General features: G+C 42.2%; 1 pseudogene; it reads right to left on the reverse strand.

The window, feature by feature from the left end:
* The window catches only part of LOC148183473 (secretory carrier-associated membrane protein 1-like), a 58959-nt pseudogene extending 46473 nt beyond the window's left edge, over positions 1-12486 (reverse strand).
* Between the last annotated feature and the right edge of the window lie 4632 nt (positions 12487-17118).

Raw genomic sequence — 17118 nt, forward strand, 5'->3', positions numbered from 1 at the left:
CCTTCTTCTCCATGATTATGCAGTTTTTGGGAGCTCAAAGAATGATTGGTTTAGTTAGTCACAGTTTTAATTATGTAAGTAGATATAGAAAACTTATTTGTTAAAATATAATAACAATACACGTGTCTGTAGTTAATAGGGTAAAAATAGATATAACAGTGAAGAGGCCACATGGTTCGGGGCCATTTTGTACCATCAGAGCAAAATGAGCCAGGTTGTGGTGAATTGAGCTTGTGCAGCCAGTCTGGAGAGACCTGCCAAGTTTTGTAATAACCTTCTAATAAACACGAGAAACCAGAATCTAATGAGCCCTGGAGTTTTTTTTCAAACCTTTAGAACTGAGATAAGTGGGACTCCCCGTGAGGGAGGATCCCAAAAGAATTCAGTCCAAAGGAGACTGAGAAAGCCAGGAAGAGAAAGAAAAATATAGAAGTACAGCAGAAACAGAGAAAGAGAAAAAGGATTTTTTAGAGAAAAGTTACACTTTAATGCCATGTCTACACTATGAATGCTCTTACCCACAAACTAGCTTCATGCAAGCCCAGGAAGGGATTTTCAGGCATGCCAAAATGAACTAGCTGAAATAGGAAGCAGCACACATTATTAAGATGTTAGAATCTGCTTAATCGCAGAGGAGCAGAGAGAGGTCTCTGTGAATTGTAGAAAGAACTTCAGGTCTGAATATTCCCCAAAATGAGATTAAAACTCAAACAAAGTTAAATAATAATACCAAAAAACTGATATTTTCACTTTATTAGCTGTAAAAGAAGCAAAGAGAAAGAAAGTGAAAAGCAGAGAAAAGTTTGAAAAAGCTAAGATTATTTTAAAAGCATAGGATAGTTTACCACCACATTGCTACTTTTCTGCTGAGGTGGGCAGCAGGGAGGGGAGGGGGCAGGGGCCAAAGCAGTTTTTGCCTTTTTTTCCCCTATTGCTTGAAGTAGTTTATCTGCGTTTTCCAGCCTTGGGGTTGATAGCTTAGTTGGAATCCATTCTGGAATGTAGACGCAATGCATGGTCCCTACAGCTGAAGTGTAGCTCTGGTCCACTTGTGCTGCTCACTCCAAGGATGCAGGATCAGTTGGGGGGGAGAGTTTCTCCAAGATGGCAGTGTCTCAGCTCCGGGAGGCCTCAGGTGGTTTTCACAGCTGTAAAAAGGCCTTAGCAGGCAGCAGGGAGAGGACGCAAAGTGCAGAGTTTTTGTCCCTCTCTTTCCTTCCTCCTGATTTAGCACAGCTTTTGCCCTCCTTTTTCTGGACCTCAAGGCAGCTGCTTACAATCCATCCTGCACATAGTTTTCAGGTGTTCAAAGAGATTACTGTAAGCAGACACAATGATGAAGCAATTTTTGAGGCATTTTTCTTATTATCAGGTCCTCATATAAGCTCAGGTGCAATACTGTGTAGAAACTGAAAAGAGGAAACTGAAGACATAGAATAGTTTGGGTTGGAAGAGACCTTAAAGATCGTTTAGTTTCAACCCCCTGCCATTAGCAGGGATGCCTTCCACTAGACCAGGTTGCTCAAAGCCCCTTCCAACCTGGCCTTGAATGTCTTCAGGGATGGGGCATTGTACTGGGTCTCACAGTGCTGTGCTTTGCATTAGTAGCTCAAAGGGTCTTGATAACAGACCAGTGTTTTGGCTACTGCTGAGCAGCACTGTCCCTCTCACATTCCTTCCCCCATCAAAGGGATGTGAATGGGCAAGATCCTGGGAAGGGACACAATCAGGCAAGCTGACCCAAATTAACCAAAGAGACATTCCATACCATATGACATCAGCTCAGACATAAAAGCTAAGTGAGGGAGGAGGAAGGGGGGGCATTCATGAGTTTTCAGTTTGTCTCCCAGAGGAAACATTACATGTGCTGAAGCCCTGCTTCCCAGGAAGTGTCCGAACATCGCTGCTGATGGAAAGTAGAGATGGACTTTTCCCTTTACTTATGCGCACACAGACTCATTTCTGTCTTTTGCTGTAATAAAACTCCCCTATCTTGAAACAGAGAAATTAAGAATTAGGAATTAAGCATAAAGAAATACTTGACCAGAAAGGAGGGGGGGGGGGGTTGGGGGGTTTTGAAAAAAAACCATACCCTGCTCCACAAGAGCAGGGAAAGAGCTAGACTGCAAGATAAGATAAAGAGCTAGAATACACAAACAGGATGCAAAGACAAAGGCACCACAGGATAAGGGGATTCTTTAGACCCCTAAGCCGGAAGGAACGGTTTCAAAGTCCAAAAGGTGGTCAAAAGACTAAAAGGAGCATGCACGAGAAGACAAGGTGAAAAGTTCAGCTAAGGAGAAAATTGGTGACCTCATCGCAAAGACCCCCAGATGACCACCAAACTGACCAAAAACAAGCAGTACGCAGCCGCAAAGGGGCATAGAGCTAATTTTAATATGAAGCGAGGACAGGCGGGGTTAGGAAATGAATATGAATTAGGCGTATTGTGCAACCCTAGTTTGTAAAGGCTAAAAAGAGAAAGCCAAATCTCAAAAGTGTGCATGCTTTTCAGAGGAGATATCCCCCATGCACCTCAGCGCTGAATAAATTCATACCTACTCTTGTTGGGAAGGTAGAATTAGAAAGAAATTATAAATATGACTCTTTAGCCAGAAAGGCTAAGGAAGAAATACAAATGAAAGCACGGTTTGAATAATTCAAAGAAACCGGGCTGGTATGCCAGAACACATTCTTTCCCCCAATAAAACTTAGCTGAGACCCCTCTTCCCAGCCTTATAAGGAAAGGTCTGAAGGACCCTGAGATAACTAAAAATATGCAAAAGCAACGATTTCTATAGGTCGCACACAAATGTTACTGTATTAGTATGCTTAGGAAGATTGGTTAGTAAAGGAATAGAATATTCAAATGTATAGATTATATAAGTAATTGTAAAAGAGAGCTCTCCCTCTTGCTACGCTCTCTTGCTTGCTCTTGCCTCACTCTTTCTACGCTCTTGTTTGTCTTGTTACTCTTGCTTACTCTTGCTTCTCTCTTTCATCCTCTTTTTCCCGGCTCTCTCACTTCTGTTCTGTTACTCTCTTAGCAATCTTAAGTCTTGAACTCATGTATTCATATTTTACCCCCTTTTGTATTGTTCTCTCCAAGCCTGCTTTGAGCTCTATCTGCTGGCTCATAGCAGGCTCTCTCTCTCCCACGCCCTGAAATAAACTACTAACATCTCACTCGACTATAGAGGTCTCTGCCGTGTTTCGGACCATCCAGCACCCCAAAAGCGTCTCTTACATACTCTTATAACTACTCTGCATGTTATAGAGTTTTTCTATCCCCATATCAGTCTTACTCGCTGGTTGTTCTCCTCCTTATTGTCTCCCCTGTTCCACTGGGAAAGGGAGTGATACAGCTGTTTAGTGGGCACCTGGCACCCAGCCAAGGTCAACCCACTACACTCATCTACAACTTCCCTGGGTAATCTGTCCCAGTGCCTAACCCTCCTTTTAGTAAAAAATTTCATTCTACTATCTAATCTAAACTTACCCTCCTTCAGTTTAAAGCCATTTCCCCTTGTCCTGTCACAACATACCCTTGTGAAAAGTCCCTCTCCAGCTCTTGTAGGCCCCCTTTAGGTACTGGAAAGCTGCTATAAGGTCTCTGTGGACCCTTCTCCAGGCTAAACAGCCCCAACTCTCAGCCTGTCTCCATAGCAGAGGTGCTCCAACCCTCTGAGCATCTTGGCCTCCTCTGGAGTTGCTCTAACAGGTCCCCATTCTTCTTATGTTGGGGGCCCCAGGGCTGGATGCAGTACTCCAGGTGGGGTCTCACAAGAGCGGAATAGAGGGGAAAAATCACCTCCCTGGACCTATTGCTGAGCAAACCCACCAGCTTGAAGATCTTTGCATTTTAGTCAGTTGCATATGACAAGTGTCCTAATTGTGCAGCCAGCATCTTGAATGCAAATAGCTAGAGTACTATTGCAAAAGACTGTCCTTCAATCAAAGTATCTCTAAAATGTTTCCAAAGGAGTTTGAATGAGTGTGCCAAAGAAAAAAATCAGAAGGAAAGGAATATGGTTCTCCTCATTCATAACATACAATTTCTGATGTGCAGTACCTTTTAGGCAGTCATTTGGCAAAAACCCAGTATTTTCTTTCAAGCTCTAAGAGCTCTCTCTTCTCTATTCAACCTTCCCAAAGACTCCTTTAGATTCTTCATGGACTCTTCAAGCACTTGGATGTGAACAACTTGTCATGGTTTAGAAATTATATTCCCCAATTTAGTGCTCCCACTGCAACTATGCCAGCACTTGCTTTCCTTCCCCCTCTAGTTAGAAGCACAAAAGGCAAAGATGACAGGTTGAGATAAGAACAATTTACTGGAAACAGCAATGAGATAAGAAAATGAACCATAACAGCAACAATGGTAATAAAAAAAGGTATAAGACAAAGAAACCATTTACACAGAAAGGCTTCAACAATACCAACCATTTTTCCCACCATGCTTTTTCCCCCTGGAAGAAGCACCCTTCTTCTCAGAAGCAAGAGAGAAAGTCCCTTTCCCCCACCCCTGGCAAATGACATAAGGTAGTATCAAATAACCTCCTAGACACTCCCACAGCCATGCTACTGCAGAAAAAAAATTAACTCTGTCCTGGCCAAAACTAGGAGACAACAGCAACATAACAAAACATTAAATACCCATTTTAGATATATCATGAAGTATGCATGTAGTATCAGAGTTATGTTTCCTATTATATAGATGAACAAGACTGTCCCTGAAGCCTGAAAGAGGCAAGTAATCAATCCAGACCATCAATATAAGTCAGTGAAATTAGATGAAGAACAATATATGGAGAAGAAAATTAATGTGATAAATAGAGACCTTTCGTTCGCCTAAACATATAGATACGATGCTTTGCAAAACTGTGCCCTGCGAAATCAGGATGAGGTTGAAGGCTGCTGACGCTTGTATAATCATTTACGGCCTTGCGAGCTTTCTTGAATTCCAGAAAGTTACCAAGATAAGCCTTAAAAGGAAACAGCGAAGGAAGGTCAAAAGGATAGGATTGAGGAAGACTCTTGATCTTCATCCCGCGACCACCAGAAGGCAGAAAAAGACCCCCTAGCAACTGGAGACACAAGTGCAGAGACACCCGAGAAAGGACACGTAACCCGGAAGCCGTACCACTTAAAAGAGGGAACACGGAAATTGGAAGCGCGGCAGTTGGCGGAGCGGAGACTCCCCTGTCGCCCAGCGCTGATTTTTGCTTATTGCTTGCTTGCTATAATTAATAAAATTTTCTTTAATTGAATCATATCACTCTCTTGAGTGCATTCATAACAATTTTGGTGCCGTGACTCGGATCGAGATGCTCGGATAGAGTACTCCTTTGGGGAGGCGCCCCACCGGACGACTCGCGGTGGCCCCTCTGGAGGTACCTCTCTCCGTAACTCTCGACTGACGAACCTAAATTTAAGGCAATAAGCAAAAGGGAGACCGGTCGACCCCTTAAAATCTGTGCACAGAGTCCGGACGAAGACGCGGGACTCGTGAGTATAACGGGGAACCGTTCGGTCCGGGTCGGGATCCCAGAGTGTGGCGAAGCGGTGTGTGTGTGAGAGGGGGACTGGTAGCCAGATTCCCCAAGCGAGTGCGGACCCTCAATAGTGCGTCTCCCATTAGCCCATGAGGGCGTGGGCCACGAACCAGGGGAAGTGAAAGAGGCTGTGTGACTTGGAAGGCACTCCGGAAGAATGGGGCAGGGGAAGAGCAAGCCCCCTGTATCTATTAAACTCCCACCGGTACCTAGAGATAGTCTGTTGGGTTTTATACTAGATAATTGCAAGCATTTCCCGGGAACAGAAAATAAAGATAGGGCAAAAATGATTCACTATTGTGTAGAAGTATGGGGAGGAAAGGAAATTTCAAAGAATGTATTTTGGCCTATATTTAGATCAACCGAAGATTAGGTTAAACAAAGGTTAAATTCATGGGTAAACACAAAAATCCCCTTTAGCTCAGAGGAAAGTGCTTATGCAGAGATCTGGGGAGTAAGTCCCGAGGTTTTTATATTTAAACTGACAGAGAATTCGGGGGAGGGGAAGGGGAAGAAAAAGGAACCCTGAAAAGAAGATACTTTGATAATGCCCCCTCCATATGTACCACCACCACCAGAACAATGGTCCTAAAAGAAAAAAGGGGGCATGAAGAAATTTTGAAACATAAGGATAGTGACTTAAGAAGTAGATTTACTGAGAAAAAGAGGTTAAAACTCCCAGAGACAGGAGCAATAGAAAACCCAGAGGAGAGATGGTTTCTCCCAGATAGCCGAGAAGTACTACCAAAAGCCATAGCTCAAAGAATATTAGAAAAAATACATCAAAGGACACATTAGAGAGCACAAGGGTTAACAGACTATTTCGTTGCAAAGTATATGAGCACAGGTATCCGAGACTTGGCTAAGCAAATTACTAGAAGCTGCCTCCCATGCTTACAAAAGAATAGGAAAAATCTCAGAAAATTACCGTATGGAGGGAGACCCCTGGCAAAAAGACCCTTTGCAAATATTCAGATTGACTTCACAGAACTACCGAAGGTAGGGAGACTTAAATATCTCCTAGTCCTAGTAGATCATCTCACCCATTACGTAGAAGCTCTCCCAACATCTAGAAAAACTTCACGAAGAATTACAAAGGTGTTATTGGAAGAAATAATCCCTAGATATGGAGTACCAGAGACAATAGACTCTGACAAAGGTCCCCACTTTACATCAAAAATAACTCAGGATGTAGCAAAAGCATTAAGAATAAAGTGAGAACAACACACCCCTTGGCACCCTCAAAGTTCAGGGAGAGTGGAAAGGATGAATGGAGAAATAAAGAAGCAACTTACCAAGCTAGTGATGGAAACGAAACTATCATGGGTCAAGTGTGTTCCACTAGCCCTTCTGAATATTCGAAACCAGCCAAGGGCAGATTTGGGAATTTCCCCTTTTGAGATGTTATACAGTATGCCCTATAATATAGAGGAAGTTCAAACACATCCAAACGTGAGTGATCAATACATCAATGAGTACTTGGTAAAATTAATGAAGTTCAAAAAGGCATTGTGGGAAAAAGGGATGTTAGCCCAAAGACCACCATTGGATTTTATATTACACCAGGTACTACCCGGAGAGTCGGTGCTGATAAGAAGTTGGAAAGAGAATCCCCTAACACCGAAGTGGGAAGGACCGTATCAAGTCCTCCTAACAACTGATTCTGCGGTTCGAACAGCAGAGAAAGGCTAGACACATGCGAGTCGAATAAAAAGACCCGTGAAGCCACCAAAAGCTAATAACTGGGAAGTGGTTAGCCCAGCTGGGGACTTGAGACTTAAGATATCCCGAACAAAATGATATCCAAGAACTACCAACCTGCTTAGAAACTTATGAATAATAAACTCAATAAAGGCTTTTATATAAAATATAAGATACCTCCACCTAGTGGTGAGGAAATATATAATAGAAGTGTTAAAATAGGCTGTACTTTGTGCCGGGATTGTTATCCTTTTGTTTGTTTTAAATGTATAATATGTAAAGAACACTGGTGGACCCACTGTCATAGAGGCTACCCACCAAGAGGGGTGTGTAGCTCTTGCTACACTGCCCAGAGGAGACTCACTAATTGGGCCCTAGTAACCAGAATACGAGCAGGAGAATTTGAGGCAGGATCAGAGAAGTGGTGGGCCATCTACTCAAAAGGAGTCAATCCCTTGTATTATTGTTACCATCCAAACGAATCTGCGCCTTTTGTGGCAAATATAGTAGCTGGGTTGTGCAGACGGTGGCTCCAGGAATTGGGGTGCAATACCCCTTTAGTAAAGCATTAAAGTTGAGAAAAATACATACAAAGAATCAATAAAAGAAGAAGTAATTCCCCTCCTGAAGAGTACTCTTGCTGCCGAGAAGATGGTACACCCCGTGTCCCGCAGCAACCGGGTCGACGGGAGAGGCAGAGGAGTAATAAACCGTGGAGGAAAGCACTCCGATATACATAAGACCAAAGGGTCATGGTCCTGGAAATGCCACAAGAGTGAAGATGAGACAACCCAGCAAAGTAATTTCCAGGGAATCCAAACTGACAATTTACAAAAGAAAAGCCTCTATTATAGCGGGGGAAGCCAATGCTCATTAAAGAAGTCAGTAACATTTATAATCCTAATTAGCACATTTAACACTTGCACAAGCAAGACTCACGAACCCTTCAATTAGTCTTTAATCCGATGGGAGGACCAGGCTGTTATCCAATCATGGATCACCTCTGAAGCTCCCAGCTTTCAAGTTACACTAGACTCTCTCCTTGATAGGAGGGGTGCTAGCCCATATAGTGTGCTATATATGTGCCCAGCTTCTAATCCAAGCAAAGAGTATTGTAATTACCCCAGCGAATTTTACTGTGGATATTGGGGATGTGAGACAATTTCCGTGGAGTAGAAAGTACAGAATCCAGATAAGTATCTAAAAGTTGAAAGGGGTCCACACAGATGTATAAAGCCCTGGACAGATCCCTCGAGAGTAATAATATATAGTGGGAATTGTAAGTTTAACTACATCAATGTCACACAACCTCAAGACCCTGGGTGGTTATTGGGATGAACCTGGGGTATCAGGATATGGGAACCTGGAAAGGATCGGGGAGGGCACATTCTTATAAAGAAAGAGGTAGTTCCCTATGATCCGAGATCTGTTAGACCAAATCCAGTGGTGTGGAGAGCAGTAGACCCCAAAGTAAGGGATCAGAATAACCATTCAGAAGAACTAGAAAATAGCAACGAGTCCCAAATATCAACCACAGTAAAGACACCCCAAGAATATAGAAATGGGGCTCTTTAGAAAATCTTGCAAGCTACCTTTAGAGTGTTAAATAATACATACCCAAATTTAACTAGAGAATGTTGGTTATGCTATAACGTTAACCCACCCTTTTATGAGGCCATAGGCTCCATAGCAAAACAGAAAAGAATAAATGGTACCAATCCCGCTGCCTGCCTATAGAAAAAGAGAAGGGAAGATACCCCAAGAATAACGTTATCTCGAGTCACTGGAAAAAAAAAAAAATGTGTAAGAAATGTACCCCCGGATAAGAATCATTTATGTCAAACAAAAATGCAGATTAATGACGCTAGCGAGCCAGCTCAGTGGCTGATTCCAGCAGCTAATACTAAATGGGTGTGTAACACTTTAGGGGTAACCCCATGTGTTTCCATAACAACCTTTAATGAAACCCATGAATTTTGCATACAGGTTATAATAGTTCCCCAGATTATCTACCATTCTGAAGAGTATGTGTACACACAATACCAAAAACCAGAGCATCATTTAGTAAAGCGAGAACCCCTCACGGCACTAACAGTAGCCGTATTGCTAAGCATAGGAAGGGCTGGATTAGAAACAGGTGTAGCGTCCTTAGCGAATCAGCACCAGGGGTTCAGAGAGCTTAGAATTTCAGTAGATGAAGATTTAAAAAGAATTGATAAATCTATAAAAAACCTCACAGACTCCCTAGACTCACTGGCTAAAGTGGCCTTGCAAAATAGAAGGGAATTAAATCTATTATTTTTACAGCAAGGAGGCCTGTGTGCGGTACTTAGAGAAGAATGTTGTGTATATGTAAATAAAAGTGGGATAGTAAGAGAGACCATGGCCAAATTACGAGAAGGACTGGAAAAGAGAAAAAGAGAACAAGAAATGCAACAAAGTTGGTACGAATCTTGGTTTAACTATTCTCCCTGGTTAACAACTCTGCTATCCACCATAGCGGGGCCGCTAATTTTAAGACTAATCTTAAGACTTACTTTCAGCCCTTACATTTTCAACAAAATCATTAGCATCGTGAAAAGCAGGTTAGAAGCAGCTCATCTTATGTTAATACGAGCTAAATATGAAACCTTAAATGAGGAAAAGACAGAAGATTATTTGAAGTTAAGTAAAAGAGAACTACAAAGATTTAGCGAACAAAAGTAAAGAATAGAAAAAGGGGGGATTGTGATAAATAGAGACCTTTTGTTGGCCTAAACATATAGATACGATGCTTTGCAAAACTGTGCCCTGTGAAATCAGGATGAGGTTGAAGGCTGCTGACGCTTGTATAATCATTTACGGCCTTGCGAGCTTTCTTGAATTCCAGAAAGTTACCAAGATAAGCCTTAAAAGGAAACAGCGAAGGAAAGTCAAAAGGATAGGACTGAGGAAGACTCTTGATCTTCATCCCGCAACCACCAGAAGGCAGAAAAAGACCCCCTAGCAACTGGAGACACATGCGCAGAGACACCCAAGAAAGGACACGTAACCCGGAAGCCGTACCACTTAAAAGAGGGAACACGGAAATTGGAAGCGTGGCAGTTGGCGGAGCGGAGACTCCCCTGTCGCCCAGCGCTGATTTTTGCTTATTGCTTGCTTGCTATAATTAATAAAATTTTCTTTAATTGAATCATATCACTCTCTTGAGTGCATTCATAACAATTAACAAACAAACAAAAATTATCTGGGAGAAGAGGTACAGAGATTTAATAGAGACATTGAAAAGAATAAATACAGAGAAAATAAAAATTGTTTAATGAAGGGACAATATAATAATGATTATTTTCCTTAGAAGAACAGCAATTCCTCATTCCCAGATTTTAACATATGACTGGCATAAAGTTGCTAAGAATTTGAATTACTAAGTGGTCATGCAATCTGGAATTGTGCTGCTGTATATTCCAATAACCACAGCAGCAAAAAAATCCCAGCACATGTGGGAATACAACAGTCAGATTTCTATATACAAGTGAAAAGGTCATGCAGTCAACTTTGCATGGTGTTTTGGTTTGTCTGAGGGTTTTTTTAACTTCAGTCTTAAGTTTTTCCTGTAGATCTAATTCTAGCAAAGTATCTTCAGTTAAGAGGATGTAAATTTCATATGCGAAACTGCAGTATAAAAACTGCTGGTTACTTAAAGTTTGTGGCAAAATGAGATACAGACCTTAACTATGGGTTACAAAGCAACATATGAAAAATTAATAAAATATTAATAATGAATATTTCTTCTATTTGCATAGAATACTGTGCCTGTAACATAGTCAAAGGATAAGAAAATGTTTCAAAACAGTAAAGTTCTCTTACAGCTATAAATACTGACAGAAGAGAAATCAAAATGATGTTATTTATGAAATTACTTTTATTTCTCAAACTGCTCCATTTCCATTCAATAGTATTACTTGGATATTAACCTAGAATAAAAATAACTGATAGAGAGTAACATGTAACTTAGGCCTCATTTAAATTTTTTGCTGTGAAAATCTGTTTTTATTCTCTGTATGTATTGTTCCAAAGGAGATGAACTTTCTTTTCCTGAAGAGGTTATAAAACCTCCTTTGGTCTGTTTCACAGTAACACTGTGAAACTAAAACAGTTTCTAAGAAAAAGTGAAATTTATGTAATTTAAAAAAAAACATTTTTATGCATGCCCCCTTGCTGATTCACACTGTGCATTTCCCTTTCTTTGAGATCTAATTCATCTGCTTTTCTTTCCAGTTCTTCCTGACACTTTAGCAGTTCTGCCTGGGCCAAGGCATGCTCCTGAACAAAATAAGCATCATTAGATATTGATTAAAAAAATACAAACACAAAATTAATATTTCAAGTCTATTTTCCAAAATTTAACATCTCCAGTTATGAAGACCAACCTAATATTACACAAATTCATGCAGTAACTGATAACTTAAAGGCAGTATTAATTTTCATAAATCATCAGGAAAACAAAATTTATTTATAAAATACACTACTTCAGAAGTATATTTATATTACTATAATTGAAAGGAACCTAGTGTCTGAAAGTTGTAGACAACCCTTTGAAATTAGTGTGTAAGCAGGTGATTCTTCTGTTGGTTTCATTGGGGGCTGGGTACTGGGTGCATGAGTCATTCTTATATTTCCTAGAGGAGGCTAAGAAAACAAGAGACAGTTATAGGGAAACAATCTCCTATTCTAATAAGCATCTTTTGATTAACTCTGAAAGAACTAATCCATTTGTTTTAAAGTAACTGTTACTGATTGTGGTGGTGCAATCCCTCTTAACTCCTTTCCAGAAACTGAAAATCTGATATGCTGCGTGCAATATTTATAACTTGTAGGTTATAATATATACTCTGTGATGCAGTGTTTCGCTTGTTTGTTTTTACACTGCACTATTTTCCATAAACACAACATGGAATTTTATAGAGCAACAGAAAGTAAAAAGAATTTTATTTTTGTTCAGACATGAATATCAATAAGGACAGTTATTATTTAAGAGAATGGCAGGATTTAACAGTGATCTGCTCCTATTCTCAAACATGATGTAATTTATTAATAATGTGTTCCAGAGCTATCTACTTCACAAAGGTTAACTAGAGAAGCAATGTACCATATTCAAAAAGGGCAAGAAGGAGGACCCAGGAAACTACAGGCCACTCAGCTTCACCTCAATCCCTGGAAAGGTGATGGAGCACCTCACTCTGGAGGCCATGGATCCCCATGGATGACAAGAAGGTGATCAGTAGTTAGCTTGGATTTACTAAAGAGAAATTATGCTTAACCAACCGGATTGCCTTCTATGACAAGAAAACTACCTGGATAGATGAGGGGAGAGCAGTGGATATTGTCTACCTGGACTTCAGCAAGGCTTTCAGCATTTTCTCACAGTATCCTCATAGGCAAACTCAGGAAGTGTGGGTTGGAGGAGTGGACAGTGAGGCAGATTGAGAACTGGCTGAAAGGCAAGCCTCAGAATGTTGAGATCAGTTGCAGTCTAGTTGGATGCCTGTCACTAGTGGTGTCCCCCAAGATTCAGTGCTGGGATCAGTATTGTTTAACTTGTTCGTCGATGACTTGGATGAAGGGGTGAAACAGAGAAATTAAGAATTAGAAAGAAATGCTTGACTAAAAGGGGTGTCTGACAAAAACCATACCTGTTGCAATCCTTCTCCCCGATGGGACCCCTCTGTCCCACCCCCGGTGGTGAGAGCCTGCTCGTCTCAGGGCACAGGCGGCGGAGGGGGTCCTGGAGAGGATACAACACGGACTCAAAGTATCTAGACACAGGAGGCTCAAACTTGCTGGAATAATCCCAGGTTTATTGTCTGTCGTCCATCCGGGGCAAGAGAGAGAGCGAAATGCTCTGGGTCTTATCTCTTATACCAGGGGGCAGGGGTGATTAGGGGATGCAGGGAGGTCACAGCCAATGGGAAGGGGGAAGGGAAAGAAGGTTCTCAGGTAGGAACTAACATTACACAAACCAGAGGTGAGTTTTGCCCTTGGGAGGTACCAAGATTTTTAGATGCACTACAACACCTCACCCTTTTCTGTTATATAAAAATGAGAAACATGGATTTGAGTAAGAGGTAGGTTATTTCTAAAAAAGGAAACAGAAATTTTTTAAAACATATTCACAGCCAAAGTACGCAGATCAGAGGCTAGAAAGGTTTCTTCTTGCTCTCTCCAGCGGTGTCTTCTCTTGGAAGCAACAGCCACTTGCTTCTCTTCTCTTCTTGCTGGTGCTGGATTCTTTGGAACAAAAGGCTTTACCTATTTCTGAGGAATCCATCGGGGGCCTGAAGGGGTGGATACACACGCGTAACCACACCCCCAGGTGACAAGTTCATAGGGGCCCTTGGTTTGCCAAGTTTCAGGGTCCCTGATTAAAACCGGTGGATGCTGTGATAATTTAAACTGATCACCACTGTTAAAATGCTGAGTTACAGGAGGATTCATGTTTTCAAATGAGCAGTTTAGGAAGTTAATGGTAAACAGAGCTTTACAGAGTTTCTGTTGTGGAGACATCCACACTGTCTCGCTACCCTGCCTGGCTAGGACTTGTTTGAGCGTCTGGTGTGTACGCTCGATTACAGCCTGACCTGTGGGGGAGTGGGGGATGCCAGTTTTATGTTCCACTCCCCACTGCTGGACAAATTCCAGGAACTCCTTGGATTTATACGCTGGGCCATTATCTGTTTTAATTTCTTTAGGTATTCCCAATACGGAAAAGGCCTGTAGTAAGTGTTGTTTAGCATGTACAGACTTTTCTCCTGCATGAGCAGAGGCATACACCGCTCCTGAGTATGTATCAATACTCACGTGTACATACTTAAGGCAACCAAAACTAGGAATGTGAGTGATATCTGTTTGCCACACCTCACAGCTCTTAAGGCCTCGGGGATTAACCCCAATGCTTAATGATGGCACTGCCTGTAGCTGACAATTGGGACAGGTAGCCACGATGGCTTTAGCCTGACCCCTTGTCAGCTGGAACTGACGAATCAGTCCTGGCACATTTTGATGGTATTGCTGGTGACTTATCTTTGCCTGTTGAAAAACATCTGGGAGACATACCTTTTCAGCTGGGGCAGCAAGGGAATCAGCCTTCCAGTTCCCCTCAGCGATTTCACCTGGCAACGGGGTGTGCGATCTTATATGCATCACATAGAAAGGTTGTTCTCTATTCGAAACCAAGTAAATCAGTTTTGAGAGCAATCTAAAGACATGTTCGTTCTCAATGTCCTTGAGAACTGCCTGTTCCGCTCTGGACACCACTCCTGCTACGTAGGCTGAGTCAGTAACCAAATTAATTGGTTCTGAAAATTTCTCAAAGGCTCTCACGACCGCAGCTAGTTCAGCTATCTAGGGTGACCCCTCTACAAACTCAACATCAGCTTCCCAAAGCTGAGTCTGTGGATTTCTCCAAGTCATCACCGACTTGTGGGATGTCCCAGATGCATCAGTGAACACTGTGAGCGCTTTGAGTGGCCGTCAGCTCCTTTTCTCATGAGGAATGAGGTGGAATTCCTCATGAAACAATTTGTGTGATGGTGCATGAACTGAAATTTGCCCACTATAGCTGTCCAGAGCTAACTGGAGGTTAGCATTGCTCTGCAGCAGATGCTCAAACATCTCTTTGGTCAGTCTCTCAGGGGAGTTTCTGCCTTCTCCAGAGAGCCTGACTGGGAGGTGTATACACATAAAGTCACAACCTGCCAGCTCCCGCAGCCTTACCCTGGCCTTTTCAATCATCTGAGCCATCAGCTCTTGTGGCTTGGTGATAGTTTTCGGTCTTTGATGGGAGAGGAAAACCCATTCTATTATTAAGAGTGGGTCTCTCTGGCCCTCGGCCCATTGGAATATTAACCCATGTAGGTGTGGCAATTTCCCCAGGACAATAAATTTGAAAGGCAGCTCAGGTTTGAAGCGGTGTGCCTGTCTTTCTGTCAAGGCCTTTTGTGCCTTTTCAATTACAGTTTTTGCTTCTGGAGTCAGCTCCCTGGGAGACAGTAACTCTTTCTCCCCTTTCAATAAATTGAGTAGGGGGCTCAGGTCTTCATTCGTGAGACCTAGCCAGGGTCTGACCCAGTTTAGTGACCCGTATAGCGAATGGAGATCTCCTAGAGTTTTAGGATTACCAATAATTTCCAATTTTTTGTGGAACAACAATCCGTGTAGTAATTTCCAGGCCCAGGTATATCCAAGGTGGCATCCTTTGAACTTTGTCTTCCTGCAATTGGAATCCAGCAGAGGTTTAAACTTTAACCACTAGGTCAAGGGTGTCTTTCAGTATGTTGTTATTGGGACAGCATATTAAAATATCAGCCATGTAATGCAAAATGATAGCCTCTCTCTTTTCAACACGCACTGAGGACAGCAATGACCCCACATACCACTGGCAGATGAAGGGGCTCGCTTTCATCCCCTGAGGTAATACTGTCCAGTGGTACCGTTTCATTGGAGCTTCCCTGTTAATTGTAGGAATGGAAAAGGCAAACCTTGGTGCATCCTCTGGGTGCAGGGGAATTTGAAAAAAACAGTCTTTAATATCTAGTACTGCTAGTAACCAATTCTGTGGTAACATAGTTGGGGATAGCATACCTAGTTGGAGAGATCCCATGTCCTGTATTTTTTTGTTTATTTCTCTTAAATCTTGAAGGAGGCACCATTTATCTTTCCCTGGCTTTTTTATTACAAACACTGGGGAATTCCAAGGGCTGGTTGTTTCTACTATGTGTCCTTTGGCCAATTCTTCTTCCACCAATTTTTCTAGCGCCCCGAGTTTTTGTTTGGTGAGAGGCCACTGGTTCACCCAAATTGGATCATTATCTAGCCAAGATAGCTTTTGGACAGGATGCTCTACAGTGGCCTCCATCAAAAAATCCTGAGGTGTCTCAGGAATTGTTAATTTCACTCCCCACTGGGACATGGTATCTCTCCCCCACAGGGGGCACTTGTAGTCAATAACAAAAGGTCGGACACTAGCTATCCTACCGTCCGGGCCTTCAATCTGGACAATAGCTTTAGCGATTTTAGCCAGTTTCATCCCTCCAACACCCTGTATTTTTCCTGCTACTCGTTGTAGTTCCCAGTGTGAGGGCCACACCTTCTCCGGTATGATGGTCACATCTGCCCCAGTATCAATTGACCCTTCTGCATGGAGATGTTCTGATTTATGTGTTAAATTGCATCCCATAATGGGCTTGTCTTCACCCACTACTTCTGCCCAGTAGACTCCTGGTGCTTTGTCATCTACTGGGACTTCTGTTGGAACAGGGATCACTTGGGCTATTATCTGCCCTTTGTCTATATAGTAAGGTGGTTGGGGGAACCTAGCTAAGAGAATGAGGTGTGTTAGGTCTCCCTTAATTGTCATGGGAGCCACCTCAATCTCTATTGGTGTGTGTGCTGTGTCTCCAATAACAAAATACCTACTATCCAGTTCAGCCAGGTCTTGTGAATTATCCTGCAAGTCTACTCCAACAACAGTCCATTGATCAGATCTGAAACAAAAAGCTTTAGAAGTTACAAGTCTGAATCACTTTTGCCGTTGCCAGATCTTATTAGGCAAATGTTCCTCACAATTATGTGTCTGCAGTTTCTCACCCCGCTTCCTTTCCTCCCCTTTTCCCATTAAAACAGAGTCTTTTTTCTGCTTCGGGTCTGTCATTTTTATGTCTCTGCGCTTGACAGAAAAGCCCTGAGACTTTAGTTTTTTGGTTGATTTTCTATAGCTTCTTTCTGCTGTTTCCCTTGTTGCTGGGTTTGAGGACAGTTCCTTGCAAAATGTCCTGGCCTCTTGCACTGGAAACAGATGATGTGCTGCAGCTGTTCGGGTGACATC

Source organism: Pseudopodoces humilis, chromosome 12, assembly GCF_049639895.1.
Source record: "Pseudopodoces humilis isolate 2021_Gansu_Grassland_sample_001 chromosome 12, ASM4963989v1, whole genome shotgun sequence".
In the NCBI taxonomy this organism is placed as follows: Eukaryota; Metazoa; Chordata; class Aves; order Passeriformes; family Paridae; genus Pseudopodoces; species Pseudopodoces humilis.